At 39.8% G+C, this 20,028-nt stretch overlaps 1 long non-coding RNA gene across 5 annotated transcripts in view; it reads right to left on the bottom strand.

Annotated features, from left to right (window-relative positions):
* The window catches only part of LOC138735926 (uncharacterized), a 196,388-nt gene that overhangs the window by 82,825 nt on the left and 93,535 nt on the right, over positions 1–20,028 (bottom strand). For 2 of the 5 annotated variants that reach the window (XR_011339999.1, XR_011340000.1), the window contains exon 3: positions 11,188–11,417. The exons of 2 other annotated variants lie outside the window; for them this stretch is intronic. This is a non-coding gene — a long non-coding RNA (uncharacterized lncRNA). Of the gene's footprint in view, positions 1–11,187; positions 11,418–15,777; positions 15,882–20,028 lie in introns of those variants that run through there. One more of the 5 variants, XR_011340001.1, reaches the window with a different exon arrangement.

A 20,028-nucleotide genomic window follows, 5' to 3' on the forward strand; every position in this document is an offset into this window, starting at 1 on the left:
TTTGTTTTCAAGAACAAATCAGAGCATTAAAAGAATGGTTGACATTAGAATTTAGTGAAATGAAAAGAAAAATGAAAAGTACAGAAGAAAAAGTGAGTAGAATAGAGCTGGTAATGACAGAAATAGGGAAAAGATTAGAAAATGTAGAGGAATGAGAAATAGCTATAGAAATGGAAGTGAACGACTTAAGAAGAAAATTGTAATCAGAGTCACGTGATGGAATAGTGGCCGGTAGGAGAATACCAGCCCTCTCCAGAAAAGAAGGAAAAAATAAAGCCCCAGACACACAAATCACAGCAAATAAAAAATAAAGGTGTGGAAAAAATGGCAACTAAGAAAGAAAAACCAAAAATAACAGGAAGAAAAGAAGAAAGAAAGACACCAGAAAAGAATGGTGAAGGCCTTACCTGTACGAAGAAGCAGGGACCCGCCGTGGAAAGAGGAGCCCGCTCCCTGAGGTCAGTGGAGACCCTGCAGGGTCGCGACCCATCGAACGCAGAACTGCAAAGATGGCTCACGGAGCCAAACAGAGGTGTGCAACTGTGCATGCTCGATGCTCACAACAAAGACAACACCGACGGGAGGGGGGACCAGCTGAGAGAAACCCGACAGCAGGGCTCCCAGCTGGAAGATACAGAAAATAACAGGAATGGGAGGGGTGAGAATGAAAAAAGGAAACCAGAAACACCACAGATAACCAACCAAGAAGAAGAGGACCAACATCAAGACACCATGAAAAAAAAACCCAACAAACTGAGACAAGAAGCTCAACAAGAAAGTCAGAAGAGACACAGATACAAGGAAGAGAAGTAGAAGACACAAACCCAAGAGCAGACACAGAAGAAGAAGAAGGAAAACACCAAGCTCTGCACAGAGGTAAAATGAATCGACAGTACATGGATAAAAAAAATTTTCAAGAACATATGAAAGCATTAAGAGAATGGCTGAATTTAGTGAAATAAAAAGAAAAATGAAAAGTACAGAAGAAAAAGTGAGTAGAATAGAGCTGGTCATAACAGATGTAGGGAAAGGATTAGAAAATGTGGAAGAGTGGGTAATGGCGGTAGAAATGGAAGTGAACAACTTAAAAAGAAAATTGGAAGAAAGTGACAAAAAAGTTAAAGAAACACCGGAGTTGTTACCTCAGAAGATGGATATAATGGAAAACTATAGTAAGAGAAACAATATAAAGATAGTGGGCCTTAAGGAAGATGAAGAAGGCAAAGATACGAAAGAATTTATAAAAGAATGGATCCCCAAGGTCCTAGGAATGCCAGAAATGCAGGAAGGAATGGAAATAGAAAAGAGTAGGCATAAAACATACTCAAGGATTGATATATTTTTGTTGTCGTCCCATATTCAAGGGAGAGTTAGAAAAAGTGAATATAAAGCTAGATTGCTATCTGATCATTCACCCCTGTTATTAACAATAGGACTGGAGGACATCCCACCAAGAACATATAGATAGAGGTTAAACTCCATGCTACAAAAAAGGCAGGAATTTAAAGAATTTATTGAATGCCAAATTAAAATGTACTTTGAAATAAATACGGAATCAGTGAAAGACAAATTTATATTATGGGATGCAATGAAAGCTTTCATCAGAGGGCAGATAATAAGTTATGTAACTAAGATGAAAAAGGACTACAATCGGGAAGTAGTACAGTTGGAAAGGGAGATAGTAAGTACAAAAAAAGAACTAGCAACAAGGGATGATATAACAAAAAGAAGAGAATTGGCGGACAAAAAAATAAAATACGAAACATTACAAACGTATAAGGTGGAGAAGAACATAATGAAAACAAAGCAGAAGTATTACGAGCTAGGAGAAAAAAATGCACAAAATACTAGCCTGGCAACTTAAAACAGAACAAGCTAAAAGAACTGCATTGGCATCAAGGGAAAAGGACAAACAAATTACATATAATCCAATGGAGATTAATGAGAACTTTAAGGAATTTTATGAACAATTATACCAAACTGAGAACGAGGGGAAAGATGATAAAATAGAAGTTTTTATCTAAAATTGAACTACCAAAATTGCAAGAGGAGCAAAACATACTAATAAAACCATTTGAAAAAGAGGAAGTACAGGATATATTAAAAAAGCTGCCAAACAATAAAACGCCTGGAGAGGATGGATTCCCAATAGAATTCTATAAAACATTTAAAGAGTTATTAATTCCTCCTCTCCTGGAGGTAATGAACCAGATAGAAGAAACACAAACCTTGCCAGAATCATGTAAGACAGCAATAATTACAGCAATATCAAATACGGGGAAAGATCCACTAACACCAGCATCATATAGACCAATATCTCTACTTAATTCTGATTATAAGATTATAGCAAAATTATTAGCAAACAGATTGGTCAACTATGTACCAAAAATAGTAAAACAAGATCAAAATGGATTTATTAAGAAAAGATGAACAGCGGATAATGTCTGTAAATTTATTAATCTAATTCATACAGTTCAAGGAAATAAGAAGCCAACAGTGGCTGTAGCTTTAGACGCAGAAAAAGCCTTTGACAGGGTAGAATGGAATTATTTTTTCAAAGTATTACAGAGGTTCAATCTACCCGAAAAATATATTAATTGGATTAAAGCATTATATAATGAACCATTGGCGAAGGTAGCAGTAAAATGGATATGTATCGAACCAATTTAATTTAAGTAGGTCAACTAGGCAGGGATGTTCACCATCTCCCTCACTGTTCACTTTAGCAATAGAACCATTGGCAGAACTGATAAGAACAGAAAATAAAATAAAAGGGATAAAAATAAAGGAGAAGGAGTATAAAATCAGTTTATTTGCAGATGACATCATAGTTTACCAGAAATATCAATAAAAGAACTACATAAGAAATTGAAAGAATCTGGAAAAATATTAGGGTACAAGATCAACGCAAATAAAAGTGAAGTGATGCCAATGAGTAATGCGGATTATACAGAATTTAAAAAAGAATCACCATTTAAATGGCAAACACAAGCAATCCGATGCCTAGGTATTAGATTAGATAATAATTTAAGCCACTTGTACAAATTAAATTATCAGCCTTTAATAAAGAAATTGCAGGAAGACTTAGAACATTGGAAAGAATTACCGCTAACATTGATAGGGAGGGTAAATTGCGTTAAAAATAATGTCTTCCCTAGGATACAATACTTATTTCAATCATTACCAATTCCCTTAACAGAGAAATTCTTTAATGAACTAAAGAGAATAATAAGGAAATTTTTATGGAAAGGGGGGAAACCGAGGATAGTGTTAGATAAATTAACAGAGTGGTAGAACCAAGGTGGTTTGCAGTTACCAAACTTTAAAAATTATTATAGAGCAGCACAATTAAGGTATTTATCAGATTTTTATCAGGCAAGGGAAAAACCAGATTGGACTAGAGCTAGATAAAATAGGGGAGAAGGTATCGGAACATACACTTTATAAGTGGGATGAAAAGCTAGTGCAATATAAAAGCTCACCAGTACTGCATCATTTACTTAATACATGGAAGAAGATCCACTTAGAAAGGAAAAAAACGAATGATCAAATCCCAAAATTACTATTGACGTAAAATCCGCTAATCCCTTTTACAATAGACAACCTTTCCTTTAGGAAATGGGAGAGAAAAGGAATTAAAAGAATAGAAAATTGTTTTTTGGGAAATAATTTATTAACATTTGAACAAATGAAGTACAAATATGGAAAAACTCATGATACAATGTTTGCATACCATCAACTGAAAGCGTACTTAAAGGATAAATTGGGAAACAGACTGGGATTACCAGAAGGAAGCAGCTTTGAATATGTGATTACAGAAGCAATGATAATAAAATGATTTATAACGAACATGTACATCAAGCTGCAAGAGAAGGAAAATGATGAAGTAAGCTATAAACCCAAACAAAAGTGGGAAAAGGATTTAAACATCATGATAAAAAATGAAACATGGGAAAAGTTATGTTCTGGAACTATGAAGAATATAATAAACACAAGGTTATGCATGATACAGTATAATTGTTACACAGGTTATATATCACGCCCCAAAAGTTTAAAAAATGGGATCCAGCATTATCAGATAGATGTTTTCGCTGTAAGAAGGAAATGGGAACAACAGTACATGCAATTTGGGCATGTGAGAAAGTGGAAACGTTTTGGGAAGATCTAAATCAGGTATTAAATAAAATCACAAAAAGTAACATACCAAAAAATTCAGAGATCTTCCTTTTAAGTAATATAAGAAGTAAAGAATTAGGCCTCAAACTGGATGAAGCGCAAAAAAGATTTATTATGATAGCTTTAGCTGTCCCACAAAAATGTATAATGTCAACTTGGAAATCAGAAGAGAGCCTGAGAATTCAGCAATGGTACATGGAAATGAATAAATGTATTCCATTTGAAAAAATAACATATAATTTGAAAAATAAAGTCACACTATTTGAGCAAATTTGGGAGCCGTATATGGAACATAACAGAGAGGGCTTGCCTCAGTCCGCCACCCCCTAAAATGATAAAAAGACAAAATGACTTGATCCAGTGTGTAAAAGTAGATGACACAATTTTCTTGTTTATTTTCATTGTGTGATGACATTGTTTAATGGTTTTATTGTATTGCATATGTTGAATGTTTGCAGGGGGATGGGAAGGGGGGAGGGAAGATAGGGGGTAAAAAAGGGTAGAAAATGCCACTGTGTATATTTAAGAGGGAAATGTTTATATGTATTTTGATTGATATGGTTCACAGTGTGAAAAATAAATTAAAAAAATTAAAAAACAAGGTCTGATGTTTCCCTGGAAATTGAAAAAATCTGAGAGCTGATGAATAACACACATGATCTGATGAATATCAGAAACTAAATTCTACTGAACACGAGGAAAGGATTTGCTTAGAATAAAAATGCCTCCATTACAGGCCTTTTTCTAATACTGAATTTTAACTCCCTGAATCTGCCGCTTGAGATTGTTTTGGACATTAAAAAGCAAATACAATTGGTTCTACAAGACGTCCAGGTATGACTTGCAAAAGGCCATCTCTGAAGCAAAGTGGCAATTCTGGAGGAAGCTCGAAACAGAGACAGATGCACACCAGGTATGGCAGGGAGTGCAGGCCATTACAGCCTACAAAGAGGGTGAACATTATAGATGGCTGTGATGCTTTATTAACTGATGAGCTGAACACCTTCCATGCCCACTTTGAGAAGGAGAACAAAATAGTGCCTACTAGAATCCCTACAAAGTCTGAGGACCCTGTGATATCTGTCTCTGAGGACGATGTCAGAACATCTTCCAAGAGGGTGAATTGTTGCAAGACATCAGGCCCTGACGGCATACCTGGCAGGGTACTGAAAATCTGCGCCAACTAACTAACCAGAGTGTTTATTGCTGCAGTCAGAGGTTCCCATCTGCTTCAAAAGGGCATCAATCATCCCAGTACCCAAGAAGAGTAGTGTGAGCTGCCTCAACATCTATCACCCTGTGGCACTAACTTCTACTGTGATGAAATGCTTTGAGAGACTGGTCATGGCCAGTATTAACATGTGCCTAAACAAAGATCTGGACCCACTGCAATTCACCTATCTTCACAATTGCTCCACAGCAGATGCAATATTATTGGCTCTCCACTCAGCTCCGAATCACCTCAAAAACAGAAATTCATACATACAGCTTCTCTTCATCAACTGCAGCTCAATCTTCAATATCATTATTCCCTCAGTGCTGGTTAAGAAGCTACAAACTCTAGGCCTCTGCACCCCCTCTGCAACTGGATCCTTGACTTTCTCATCGGAAGATTATAAGTCAATATGAATTAGAAACAATGTCTCCTCCTCAATGATTATCAACACAGGAACACCCCAAGGATGAGTGCTTAGCCCACTGCTCTACTCACTACGCACCCATGACTGTGTGGCCAGGGACAATTCCAATGCTATCTACAAATTTGGTGATGACACCACAGTTGTTGGCAGAATCACAAACGGCAATGAGGAAGGATGCAGGAAGGAGATACATCAGCTCATTGAGTGGTGTCACACCAACAATTTTGCACTCAATGTCAGAAAAACCAAGGAGATGATTGTAGTCTTCAGCAGGAAGTCAGGGAAACATGACCCAGTCCTCATCGAGGGCTCAGTGCTGGAGGGGGTCAAGAAGTTCAAATTCCTGCGTGTCAACATCTCTGAGGATCTGTACTGGAGCCTCCATATTGATGCAATCACAAAGAAGGCTCGTCAGTGACTATACTTAGTGAAGTGTCTGAAGAGATATGGTATGTTACCGAAGACTCTCAAAAATTTCTACAAGTGCACCATGGAGAGCATTCTGGCTGGTTGCGTCACTGCCTGGTATGGAGACATCAACTCTCAGGACAAGAATAAATTCCAGAGGGTTGTTAACTTGACCTGCAACATCACAGGCACCAGACTTCACTCCATCGAGGACATCTACATGAGACGGTGACTTAAAAAAGCAACCTCTATCCTCAAGGACCCCCACCACCCAGACCATGCTCTCTTCACTCTGCTACCATTGGAAAAAGGTTCAGGAGCCTAAAGACGAGCCCTCAATGGCATAAGGACAGCTTCTTTCCCACTGCCATAGATTCCTAAAGAATCAATGAGCCAGACACTGCCTTACTTTTTCTGCATTATTATTTTTATTTTTTATATTTATTGTTGTAAGATATTTTATAATATGAACGTTTACGCTTTGACGCTGCTGCAAAACATCGAATTTCATGACTTGTTCATGACAATAAATTCTGATTCTGATACAGATTCAGGAATTGGTGGCACAGTTAGTGCAACTTTTTGCACAACATTGTTATAGTGCCAGGGACCAGGGATCAGGGTTCGAATCCCATGCTATCTGTAAGGTGTTTGTACATTCTCCCCATGCCTGCATGGGTTTTCTCCAGGTACTTTTCCTCCCACTGTTCAATTGGTGGCTCGGGCTCATGGACCGAAAGGGCCTGTTACTGAGCTGTGTGTCCAAATTAAATAAGAATCAATTTAAATTTGATTCTAAAGGGGAGATGACTAGTCATTGAAAGAAAGCGAGTTTTTCATTTGAATACTGCCTTTGGTTTAACTTCTTCTTTAAGTTTAATAAGCGTTTAATCATGGGTGTCTCAGTAACACAAGGCATAGGACAGCCAGCAGAGGGATTGAAAGCAAGTACCCTTTCAGCTCTGTTTGTGATCCAGAGAAGCACATAAGTTGTATCCAAGACAAACATAGAAAGGAGCTATTGATCTAAACAGCAGGTGCTCTGCACATCAATAATATTAAGTCTGTACATTTCCCCCTTATGTTTGACCTCCTGACGTGCAACACCTCACACTCGCCCTGCTATTTCTCTGCCCATATCTGCAATTGTTCTATATTGTTTTGTATTCTTTGATTACGCTCTACATTGTCCACCAATCGTTGTGCCATCTGCAAACTGATTAACTCATTAACCTACCTTTTAACCCTTCATTGATATACTGTATATCGCAAATAACAGGGATCCCAACAGCATTTCCAGTGGAATCTCCAGGCAGAATAACATGACCTTCTATCTTCTATGGGTCAATTACAAATCCAAATGATGAGTTCACCATGAATCCCTTCCATCTGTCCACTCTCAAACATCACAGTACAGGTTGAACCTCTATTATCCAGCCCTCTGTGGTCCAGCAACTCCCATGGTCTGGTGCGTTTTGAATCTGCCACTGTTAATACAAACTCCTTACAGACAGTGCAGGACTTGAACCCTGGTCCCAATCACCAGATTAAACCACCTGTACAGTAAAGCCCATTGCATCCGGCACCTATGGGGATTGGTAGATTCCAGATAAGTGCATCTGCTGATTGCTTGAGGTTGCGTGATTGGTGAACGAACCGGGAGTCGTGCCAGTTTTAGACTTCCAGTTTTTTTTAACCTATTTATGCAATTTCTTTTGCCTTTTGCTTGAATTCTGGATAACAGGGCTTTTTCTGTGTGTGGGAAACAATATAAAATACCTTTTAAATAAAGTGAAGGATAAAAGCTCCGTCACTATTTAATCTGATATTGATGGTATTTTAGAACATAATGTTTGGCATACAGAAATATCCCCATGGTCTACTTTGTTCTGCTGTAGGCGCTTTTAGTTCCTTACTGAGGTGCAAATTCTATGTGTGACCTGGAAGGTTTATTTGAATGTGGGGGACATCAGTAATTATGCCTGATCTTATTCTTGTTTGACTTCTAGCAGATATTAGTGGATCGTGTTCTGAAGACAAAATGAAATTTTTTTTTTCTCTTGACCCATTAATAATAGTTGAAATCTAAGATAAAATCTGAGACTTTCTGTACAGCAACATCTTTATCCACAGGACCACCAAATGTGTTGATGCTTAAAATTGAACCAGCAATGATCCATTTCCAATACATTTACTCTTTACAAAGCACCACAATAACCTTGCAAATCATGTTATTGCATAGTTCAATTAGCAGTTACTTCTGGCAAAAGGATGGGTTAGTTGCAATGAATTTTAAATCCATGGGGCATCAGTATCCTCCACATTGAGCAATTCTTTCATAATTATTAGCATGTTACAGATATGTGACAATTTTAAGCTGTTTTTTGCAGCCCTTAAACATTCCTAAGTTACACAACAGGAATAGGGTATATTTATTTTTTGTTAATTACTTTCCTTATATACTTTTCTGAAGAACATGATGAGCAGGGACAGAGTTCAATTATAGCCACTGGAGAGCTTGTCTTGGAGAGGGCTAAAATCATATTTAAGTTCATCTTTTCAGATAATTTTGTTTCCATAATTGCTGCAATACTCTCCACAGGAATGCAATTCAAAAGAAATCGCTCATTGCAACATACTTTGAGACTATTACACAGATATAAATAAAGGTAGATGCATGGGACATTCTTGCATGCAAAAAAATTGTGTGCATTGAACCATTCTCAGTCATTTACCGTCATGTTATCATCAGTCTAAATTGCAATAAATTAGGCAATCAGCTGTGGATATGGTGCCACAATATGTATCCCTGCACAGCAGAGGGAGGTTGTTTGTGGTAACATTCATAGAGACAGGCTGCAATGGGAAGAGGGTATGAGCCAATTCAATCAATTGGATAACTTGGTAGCAGGCCAATTAAGACTGGACCAAGTAACACAAAACCCATGACTTAGATAGGTCATGGACCGCATTCATGCTACAAAATTCTAGAGAGGACACCAATGTATGGCCTTACTATGCATGCCATTGTATGTTGTGAAACATCTGGTCATGCCTGTGTGCCCAGAGAATAGCATATTTTGAGAAAGTTCATTCCCATTAATTACATCACCTAACAACATTTTGATGCTATCACGTCAGGAAACAAAAAGATAACGTACAGCAGGGTGCAGCGCTGCTGGAGCTCACTGAAGCGCCAATCTGTAAAAAAAGCAAAATAAACAAGCAGGGAATTTTAATTTGTGGGGAACTTAGTAGTGGCTGCATATTAAATACAGGGGATTTTACAGAAGTGGGGGAAGGGGAGAGGGTGGGTGGGGGGAAAATACCACTAATAACCTTGGGATAGTTGATCATTTTTGGTGAAATCCTGGAGCTGGGACTGTCCTTGAGGTATTTGTGAAATTCCTCCTCGCTTGACCCATTGCCTTAGGAAGCCGGGAAATACACAAGTGTGAGCATTTTTCTGCTCTTTCCAATGGGGACCATTGGATTCCATGTGGGAGCTGCATTAAGCAAGGAACGAGCATTGAAACCTAAGGTTAAAAGTTGAAAATATTGAAAGAAAAATTCATTTCCTGCTCAACTTCTGCCTGATTTTAGTGGAAACTTCAAGTTAATCATCCAAAATCATCTTCTACATCTGGATAAATTCAGTTGGTTTTTTTTAACAAGCCAAATAGAAAAAAGAATTTCTCTAAGAGAGTTTTACTTCATTAATAGCGGACCAACCCCTTGGCCTAGCTCCACCAACTATAGCTGATTGAAAAGAGGCTCTTTTTCTCTTGGCGTTGATAGGAAAAAGAATAATTTAATGAGACAAAACGCATTTCCAAACCTCCAAGATGGTTGCTCTCACTCCCCTGTTAATATTTGTCATTTCCAAAATACAATTTTTTTTATTCATATAGATATGATAATAATTTATGTAAAGATTCAGGCTTCTTTAATTATTTTATATATTTAAAGACTAAACAGGATTTGTATGGCATCTAAACCATGTAATACCTGACACGTGTGAGGATATTGTGAGTGTTGACACTCATAGGTATACTTCCTGTCCAACCATTTCTGCGAGAGAAATGGTACGAGGCAGAGTTGCCAACATACTGCTTTCGATACTAATATTCAGCGATATTCATGGCTTTATCAATAGTTCATTTGACGTCCTTTTTTCATACTTGATTAGTTGGTTCCAATTTAGGTGGCTAAAAGTGCAAAAACTTATATTTCTGTTATTTTTATAGCTGGTAAGCACTGCGGGCCCTGCTGCCTGCTCTGACTCAGTCGCATCTGTGTTGGCTGAATTACTCACTAATACAAAAGTAAATTTTTCTTAAACAAGCTGAGGAGTGTAAACAAGAGTAACATTCAAGAGACTAATAGTGATATCAGTAAAAGTGACAAAAGCTGTGTTTCATTTGCCTCTAGTTCAAATTTTCTAACTGGGTCCAAATACAGTTCTGAAAGTAATTGTGTTTTGAAGTCAGGCTTGAATCCCTGTTCAGGTGTTTGGACTGAAGAAATGTGAAAAAAAAGAAAACCTGGTTGGACTTCAAGGATGATAAACTTGGGTGCAAACAGAAGCAATCTGACACTTTTCACTTCTCAGGGTTTGAGGGTGTCAAATGAATGGCAGATGTACCAGGTATCTTATTATGGAGCCGATCGAAGTGCACACTTGAAGTCTGCCAGAAAAAAAATGTTGATCGCAAGGTAACAAAAGCTCACCCTGCTGCTCTGTGTTGAAAATATCACAAGTGAAGATGCTCTTGGAAAATTATGTGACACCATGAATGCTTCGCATCTAAAGGGAAATTGTTCAGTTTTTCGTTCTGCATTTTATTTAGCTCAGAATGACGCTGATCACTCTGGTTTACTGGAACTTCAAAACAAAAATGGTATTGGCATTGGAATTGAATGCATTCCCGCACTAGTGCTACAGAGATAATTAATCACATACCCGTTAATATGAAAATTTGCCAGTATCATGGCTTGGCTTCGCGAACGAAGATTTAGGAAGAGGGCCGTCCACGTCTGCTGAAGGCTCGCTGGTGGCTAACGAGGCCAATTTGGGACAGAAATGCTTGGCCGCAGCTGCTGCGAGGGAAATTCTTTTCTGGATTTGGTGCTGCTGTATTACGGTTCTTTCTCCATCTCCTTTTGTCCTCAAGGCCAGCCTTGCGTGCGTTCCTGAAGGAGGAGACAGGCTTGTGAATGGTGTGTCGCCACACCAGGTGATCAGAGGCTAGAGCAGGTGATGGTCAATGTGACAAGCACCAAGGGATTTCTTCAGAGAGTTCTTGTACCTCTTTTTCGGAGCCCCTATGTCATGGTGGCCATTGGAGAGGTTGCCAAACAGGACAACCTTGGGCAGATGTGCCAGTATATCAAGCAGATAAATGGCAAAATTTCTGTTCTCATTGATGAATCAACAAGCCTGTGCATTAAGGCTGGCCTAAAAGTTTATTTGAAATGTGAAAGTGAGAAGGAAAGTGATCCCCATTATATGTTCCTAGATCTAATTGAACTGCCTGATCAGAAAGCTGTAACTATTGCTAAGCATCTATTGAACTGTTCCAATAACCATGGGTTTTATGATCCTTACATGAAACAGAACCTTGTAGCGTTTGCTAGAGATGGGGCAAGCGTAATGCTTGGTGTTAAATCTGGTGTGGCTGCAATTCTCAAGGAATGTGATAATTTGGTACTGTCTTAATCACAAATTAGAACTTGGAGTAGGTGATTTGGTGAGAGAAGTTCATGGAATTTAATCATTTTCAATCATTTATGGACAAATTGTATTCTGCTTACAATAGATCGTCTCTAAATCGAAAGGAATTGTCTGAATGTGCCTCTCAACTAGAAGAACATTTTTGCAAAATAGGACATGTTCTGGGCACCAGGTGGGTACCTAGCTCGTTTCAAACAATTTCAATTATGAAACACTGTGTTTTCATTTTGAAAAAGCAACGAAGAATGAAGCAAGATCTGAGAGTGACAGAAAACTTATGAAGGTCAGTTGAAAAGACTCTCTTCAGAACAGTTTCTATTGGGCTTAGCTCTAATATATGACATGTTGCATGAACTTGGCTTACTGGCACTACTACGATTATTTCTGAAGACAAAGTGATCCAACAGAGCAAAAGATCACTGCATGGACTGAAAGAGCAACCTGGTAGAAAACCTCTAGAGCCTCAAGAGGCAGTTAAAAAGGGGAAGTTTGGAGAAATTACGTTAAGAAGCAACAACTAATTATATATGATACTTTTATTGTCATTTAAGACCAGACTGCAAAACAGTACAAAGAAGTAAACGAAATAACATTCCTCCAAACCATAATTCTACCTACACATCATGAGTTTACACAAAAACAGTGCAAACAACACAAGACTATGCCCTTCCTTCACCAGACAAAACAAAAGAAAAAAAACTGCACGAGACTAGAACACATCTATACAATGAATTTAAAAAATGCAAACAATAGGGCAAAAGATTTTTAAAAAAACTAGACAGTCATCACAGCAGAAACAAGTTATATTCATGTGGATTCAGAGTTTTTAATAAGTCTAGCAGCTTAAAGTGAAGAACCGCTACAAAGTTCACATATCCATAGTAGATCAGGCTGTGCAGTCCCGCAACTTTCTTCCAAAGGACTGTACCTTATTTCGTGGTTCACACATTTCCACATCTCCACATCTCCATAGTGCTCTACCGTTCAATGTTCATCAATTAAGAATTGTTGCACGGCATCCTACTTAACCGTTGCGGTAGCATCAGGTTCGGAGAAGCTGCTGCAGCCACTGCAGTGCTGCCATCATCCAGAACCTGGATTGTCTACAGTTTCTTACTAGCCTTATAAACAATTTGCAGCACTGTGTGTTCACGACAACATCCTTGAAAGGTTCTCAAACTTCTGAACCTCAAAGTAGGTATAAATCTCTTTTAAATGAAATGTCTGTCCTTGATGAAGTCTGCTGAAATACTGCCTAATTATGGAGAAGCTGCAATATCATCTCTCTGTAAAAGGTTTAAGCTTTCTTCTTCTTCTGAAATAAATGTCTTCAGAGATTATGTGGAGGATCGTGGAGAGCGCATCCCCCAAGATTTACATCCAATATTGAGCGGTTCACGTTATACCTATTAATGTACTGCTGAGTGTGAGAGGGGATAATAACAGGCAACACACCCAAGAAATCTCATAAATCATGTATTAGCACCTCTGTTTGTTAAACTACATGGACCTCCTCTAGTTCAGTGGAATCCTGAGCCGGGAGATGACACCAGGACAAGGGTTGCTTCAGACCCCCAAAAATATATTTCGTCTGATCCTTTGTGAATAAATTGTGAAGCTTCTCATTGGTGGCATTTGGTAAATAGGCCATTAGTTTTAAATTGGCAAAATGCAGGATTGCCATCTTTTTCCTTACTTGCTGACAATTATATTTTATGATCACTAGTGAGTGTAACCGCGCAATACTTTGTCATCGCATTAAATTAGGTGTTAATGTTTTATTGTACCAGTCATACACTGAAATGCAGTGATAGGCTATAATCTTGTTAATGTCTCAACTATCACTATATTTCTGTGGAGCTCTGGAATTCATGGATTTTTTTCATCTTCATTTAGTGCTTGACATTATAAGAAGCCCTATTTATGTTGCACCCAATTTGTGTACCTGTTCATTTCATGTACTGGCCCATTCATGTAATGAGCAGGTACACAAATTGGTTGTGACATATGTAGAGAGAGGATATAGGAAACAGCAGGCATTTTTTTCAGCTCCAGCACCTAAAACGTTAGCACTGCACCCCTGTTGCACACATATTCCTTCAATTCTATCGGCAACCCTGAGAGTAAAGTATGGTGCGCTATTCATCATCAGAAGAGCAGACAGGTAAATCAAAAACCAATGGTAATTTAATAATGATGTCCATCAGGCATCATACAACATCACTCTAAAGCAAATGAAGCAAGTTTACATCATGAACTATGTTGAAGGGAGGATGCAGATAAGCCAGTATCAGTGGAGCAGAAGAGTCCTTTGTTTTGTTCTCTGCACTTTTCTTGGAGCTGTCTGAGGGCAAAGACCATGTCAGTAGTTCCTGTTTGCGCGAAAGACGCACTGTGATTCTGGGAGAACATTTTCGGCGACACTAGGTATTATTCCATTTAGGAGAATCCTAATGAAGATTTTGCTTGCAATGGAGAGCAGCGTGATTCTCCTGTAGTTTGAGCAGTCTGATTTCTCGCCTTTGTTTTTGTACAGGGTGATGATGATGGCATCATGAAGGTCCTGAGGCAGCTTTCCTTGGTCCCTAAAGGTCTACATCACCTTTGTTGACCTCACCAAAGCCTTCGACACCGTGAGCAGGAAAGGGCTTTGGCAAATACTAGAGCGCCTCGGATGCCCCCCAAAGTTCCTCAACATGGTTATCCAACTGCACGAAAACCAACAAGGTCGGGTCAGATACAGCAATGAGCTCTCTGAACCCTTCTCCATTAACAATGGCGTGAAGCAAGGCTGCGTGCTCGCACCAACACTCTTTTCAAACTTCTTCAGCATGATGCTGAAACAAGCCATGAAAGACCTCAACAATGAAGACGCTGTTTACATCCGGTACCGCACGGATGGCAGTCTCTTCAATCTGAGGCGCCTGCAAGCTCACACCAAGACACAAGAGAAACTTGTCCGTGAACTACTCTTTGCAGACGATGCCGCTTTAGTTGCCCATTCAGAGCCAGCTCTTCAGCGCTTGACGTCCTGTTTTGCGGAAACTGCCAAAATGTTTGGCCTGGAAGTCAGCCTGAAGAAAACTGAGGTCCTCCATCAGCCAGCTCCCCACCATGACTACCAGGCCCCCCACATCTCCATCGGGCACACAAAACTCAAAACGGTCAACCAGTTTACCTATCTCAGCTACACCATTTCATCGGATGCAAGGATCGACAACAAGATAGACAACAGACTCGCCAAGGCAAATAGCGCCTTTGGAAGACTACACAAAAGAGTCTGGAAAAACAACCAATGAAAAACCTCGCAAAGATTAGCATATATAGAGCCGTTGTCATACCCACACTCCTGTTCGGCTCCGAATCATGGGTCCTTTACCGGCATCACCTACGGCTCCTAGAACGCTTCCACCAGCGTTGACTCCGCTCCATCCTCAACATTCATTGGAGCGACTTCATCTCCAACATCGAAGTACTCAAGCTGGCAGAGGCCGACAGCATCGAATCCACGCTGCTGAAGATCAAACTGCGCTGGGTGGGTCACGTCTCCAGAATGGAGAACCATCGCCTTCCCAAGATCGTGTTATGTGGCGAGCTCTCCACTGGCCACCGAGACAGAGGTGCACCAAAGAAGAGGTACAAGGACTGCTCTTGGTGCCTGCCACACTGACCACCGCCAGTGGGCTGATATCGCCTCAAACCGTACATCTTGGTGCCTCACAGTTCGGCGGGCAGCAACCTCCTTTGAAGAAGACCGCAGAGCCCACCTCACTGTCAAAAGACAAAGGAGGAAAAACCCAACACCCAACCCCAACCCACCAACTTTCCCTTGCAACCACTGCAACTGTGTCTGCCTGTCCCGCATCAGACTTGTCAGTCACAAACGAGCCTGCAGCTGACGTGGTCTTTACCCCTCCATAAATCTTCGTCTGCGAAGCCAAGCCAAAGAAAGAAAGTGGAGCAGAAGGTTCAGAAAACATTTGAAATGAAACAATGTTACAAATAAACAATAGAAGGGACAATTTGGTTTTTAAAAAGAAACAAATTTCAAACTTGAGGAAATGGGATTCAACATCGCTGAGGATAAGAATATTTTTTCTGTGAAGAGTTGAACACTGACGACATGGTTTAGGATGACAGAAGTTCATGGAAGACAGGAAGCTGACCAATAGTATTGGTAGTGGGCTTTTGGTAATAACAGTCACTGTTGAAGGTCTCAAGAGCAGGATATTGTGACGAGAGCAAGGGTGAGACTAAGAAAAAGTTGTTTGGGTCATGAATTCAGATTCTATGAACCTTTGAGACTGCCAACATTATTGTCCAGCCTTAAGTGGTGGCAAAGGAGGAGGCAAATGTAAGGTTAAAAACATTGCTTTTCTCAATATTTAACTCTAGCATCTTAAGTCGCATCTTCCCGAGTATTTTCACAGCAGGCTGGTGGAATGGAGGACCTAAGAGAGGTGGTGGCTGTAGCTGAGTGATATCATCCACCAATCTGCCTTATTTTTGTGGATGATGTCACCACATTACAGTAACCGGTGGTCAAAGAAGAGCAAATAAAATCAAGAATAGATCTCAAGAAAGTAAAGATTCTCATCAGGTTCTCATCCTGGAGGTGAGGAGGGAACATTGAGCCGGAGAAGCTCTGCTTCCATTGAATCAGAATAACTGTTCTAGTGGACTTCCGCAGAGCGGATGGTCCACTCCCCACAACTGTCACAGGATCATAGGAAACATTGAGAGAGGCAGCAGTAGAGTCAAACTGGCCGCTATCGGTTGCCCTTGGTGCAAGTGGATGGTCGGAGACTTAGGGGCAGAATTCATGAGACTAGATTGCAGGGAAATTGATGGAGGGGTGGCGCTGAGTGTTGGCATAGACTTGATGAGCTGTGAATAGACATACTCTCTGTCAAAAGAAAACATGACTTCCAAATTCATGTAATCTGTGATTCATGTTTGCTTTGTGTCATTGGGGAGCTCTGGACTGCTGAGAAATGAATTGAGGAGAATCCCAGGCAGAGCTAAGAGATGGCTTGTGGATCAAGGAGGCAACTGAGAGATATAAGTTAGACGGGAGATTAAAAGAAATTTAACAGTGACTAAGTTTATTGAGAAGAAACCAAAGAGAGCATTTGGTATGGGAGAGAAGAGAGAATCATTTACCACATCAGTTTCTATGGGGAACAGAACTGAAATTGGGTGGGAGAAAGTTAAATGGGAATTAGTGAAAGCGTAGAAAATAGCTGCAGCAGGTGAAATAAACTTGTGGAGAGTTGGAACTTTATAGTTAACTGTCTACCAGGAATATCATTGAGTAGTTATCAGATTTTCTGAGGAATTTAAAATTGTATAGTATGATGTGGTAATGGCAGATCAGAAACTGATTAACCAAAAATTTATTATGGACATGACAAACTACAAAGGCTGATCTCTAATAAAAACATAAATCTGCAGAAACTCAGCAGGCCCTTTATGCAGCAAAGGTAAAAATGCATAAATGACGATTCGGGCTTGAGCCCTTCATCAAGGAATGGAAAATGTTGACAGGCATCTGAACAAAAGAGTTGGGGGCAGGAGTGGTCATAAAGGCAGGAGGTGATATGTAGAGAAGGGAGGGAGGGGTGATCAAGGGGAGAAGGGATGGCTAGTGAAGGGAGGGGGGAGAACTGGAAAGGGGGAGGGGGAAGAGGAGAGCAGGTTAGCAGAAACCGGAAAAGTCAATGCTAATGCCATCTGGCTGGAGAGTGCCCCGATGGGAAAATCAGGTGTTGTTTCAACCATAATGTCCGCATATTTTTGGGTTTTACAGCTAAAGGCTGATCTCTGTTCAACTGTCCAAATTCTGCACCCACACCTGACCTGTCAGCAGCTCAGCTTTCATGCATACCAAAACCAGTCTTCATTTTACCGAAAGCACCAAATATAAACTCCCTGCACCACCTCACATTCCTGACTTTGATTCCCTGCTCCACCTCACTGATTTCGACCTCGACCTCGACCTCGACTCTCTGCACCACATCACCTACCTGTGCACCACCTCACATTCCTGACTTTGATTCCTTGCTCCACCTCACTGATTTCGACCTCGACCTCGACCTCGACTCTCTGCACCACATCACCTACCTGAACTCGACTCCCTGCTCCACCTCATCAGTTGAACCCTTCAGATCAGCGCTGTTTTTATGGTTTCCGTTCCTCCCTTTCCCAGGTCTGCACTGGCGGCAGCGCTGCTGTTATTGCAATTCTAGGCTCGCTGCCTTTTTTTCAAAAAAACTTTGCTCGTTAAACAGCTTGCATCCAACTTTGTTCAATTCTCTAAAATCCAAAAATTACAAAAGTGGATTTTCAATGGGAATCAGAGTTGTACCTCCTGGGGGATATTGGAGGTGTATAGCTTAGACTGATCAAATACCAAATCTCATTCATGAAGGTCACCTTGGCGATAGGCAGGAAGTGTACAGCAGTTTCGTGGAAGTTTGACTCCCAACTAAATATGGAATATGGAAATACAGAGTTGCATTCCCCTGGAGAAAATCACATATAACCTAAGGAAGAAACATGACACCTTTGTTGGAGTATGGCAACCTTATTTGAGACACATTGGCACCCAGTAGGACTAGTCCCCCCTTTCTAAAGATAAAGCTATTGCAATAAGTCCACAGAAGGAAAAGGAATGTAACTAATGAAGCAGAAAATAACGCAGGTGATGTGCTCCTTATTTTTCTTCCTGTTTTAGGGTTTGTTGGGGTGAAAGGCCCCTTTGCTCTGTGTATTACTGTATTAATACAAGTTATTCGATGGTATATGTGGGAGGGGGAAGGGGATAAATGTAGACTGTATATATGCAGGAATGTTTGAAAATTAAATGATTTGCAAGACTGTGAAAATCATCAATAAAACATTCAAAAAAGATTTCTCTAAAATCCACTGAATGTTTGGATTTACAGAAAAATTCTGTGTCATCTCTTGCTATTTTCTGAGAATAATGGTTTCTCTTCTACTTGATTTAAAGGGAATTTTGCTTCATGTGCAAACTTTCAACTCTCAGACAAATTGAACACCACACAATGGCAGTTGTGGTAAAATTGTCATCGAACTGGCTGTGCAATGTGCATGCTTTTATGCAATAGTCATAGACAAAGCGAGCTGAACAAGTGGATCAAGTAGATGGCCCAGCACTAACTAACATTACTAGAATTCCTGCTGCACCTAGATAACTCAACATGTTCTTGGAACCATAATGCATTAATTAGGTGCAATCCTCAGCCTTGTGGTAGAGGATTGTGGTAGATAAGAACAACTTAACAAAAGTGTTAAAGGAGCATTACAGTATTGTTTCAAATTTTCTGTCACATCCGCTCTTTGTGAAATTACTCTTAGGAAAAAATAGCATTCAGATACATTTTTGTGAATAGTTACAAGAAAATAAAGTGATCAGCTTAGCTTAATGCCTTCATCTACAGTGCAACATGTTGGTGTTTCTCTCATTGTAAACCCTTCTGGGAGGGTTGTACTTGATTTCAAGGTAATTCCTGTAAGGCAAGGTCAATAGAACTCCTGTTCTGAAAAGAGCATTCTATTTCTTTGCTATTTTCCACCTACCTCTCCCTTCCCCCAATCCTTCCCAAGTCACTTAAATTACAGTTAATGCATTGTAAACATTCCAAAATGCAGAGGATCCATAACATCTCATACATTACGTAGTGATACCACTGCTATTTTTTTATACGAGCTAGTGCCATATTTATAAAATGCGTCAGACTGGAGGATGGAGAATGTTTGACGTAACATAGAGTGTGAGATAAAGCCAGAAAGTCAAAATATATCTTCTTGATACCTTCAAGTCTCTGATGTAGAAGCTGCTCTCCATAGAAATGTGATTTAAATGTGCCAAATATGTGGTGAGTATATTTCTGTGTCTTGTGACATGCTGGACTATTGCTGAATCAGAAACTTCACAAGGACATGGATGAAGAGTTACTATTTTCATGACTATTCATATTTGGGATTTGACCGCAAATATCGCTGGAATATTGGACTGTATTGGTCAACATGAGTCATTCCTAATCT

Source organism: Narcine bancroftii, chromosome 6, assembly GCF_036971445.1.
Source record: "Narcine bancroftii isolate sNarBan1 chromosome 6, sNarBan1.hap1, whole genome shotgun sequence".
Lineage (NCBI taxonomy): Eukaryota > Metazoa > Chordata > Chondrichthyes > Torpediniformes > Narcinidae > Narcine > Narcine bancroftii.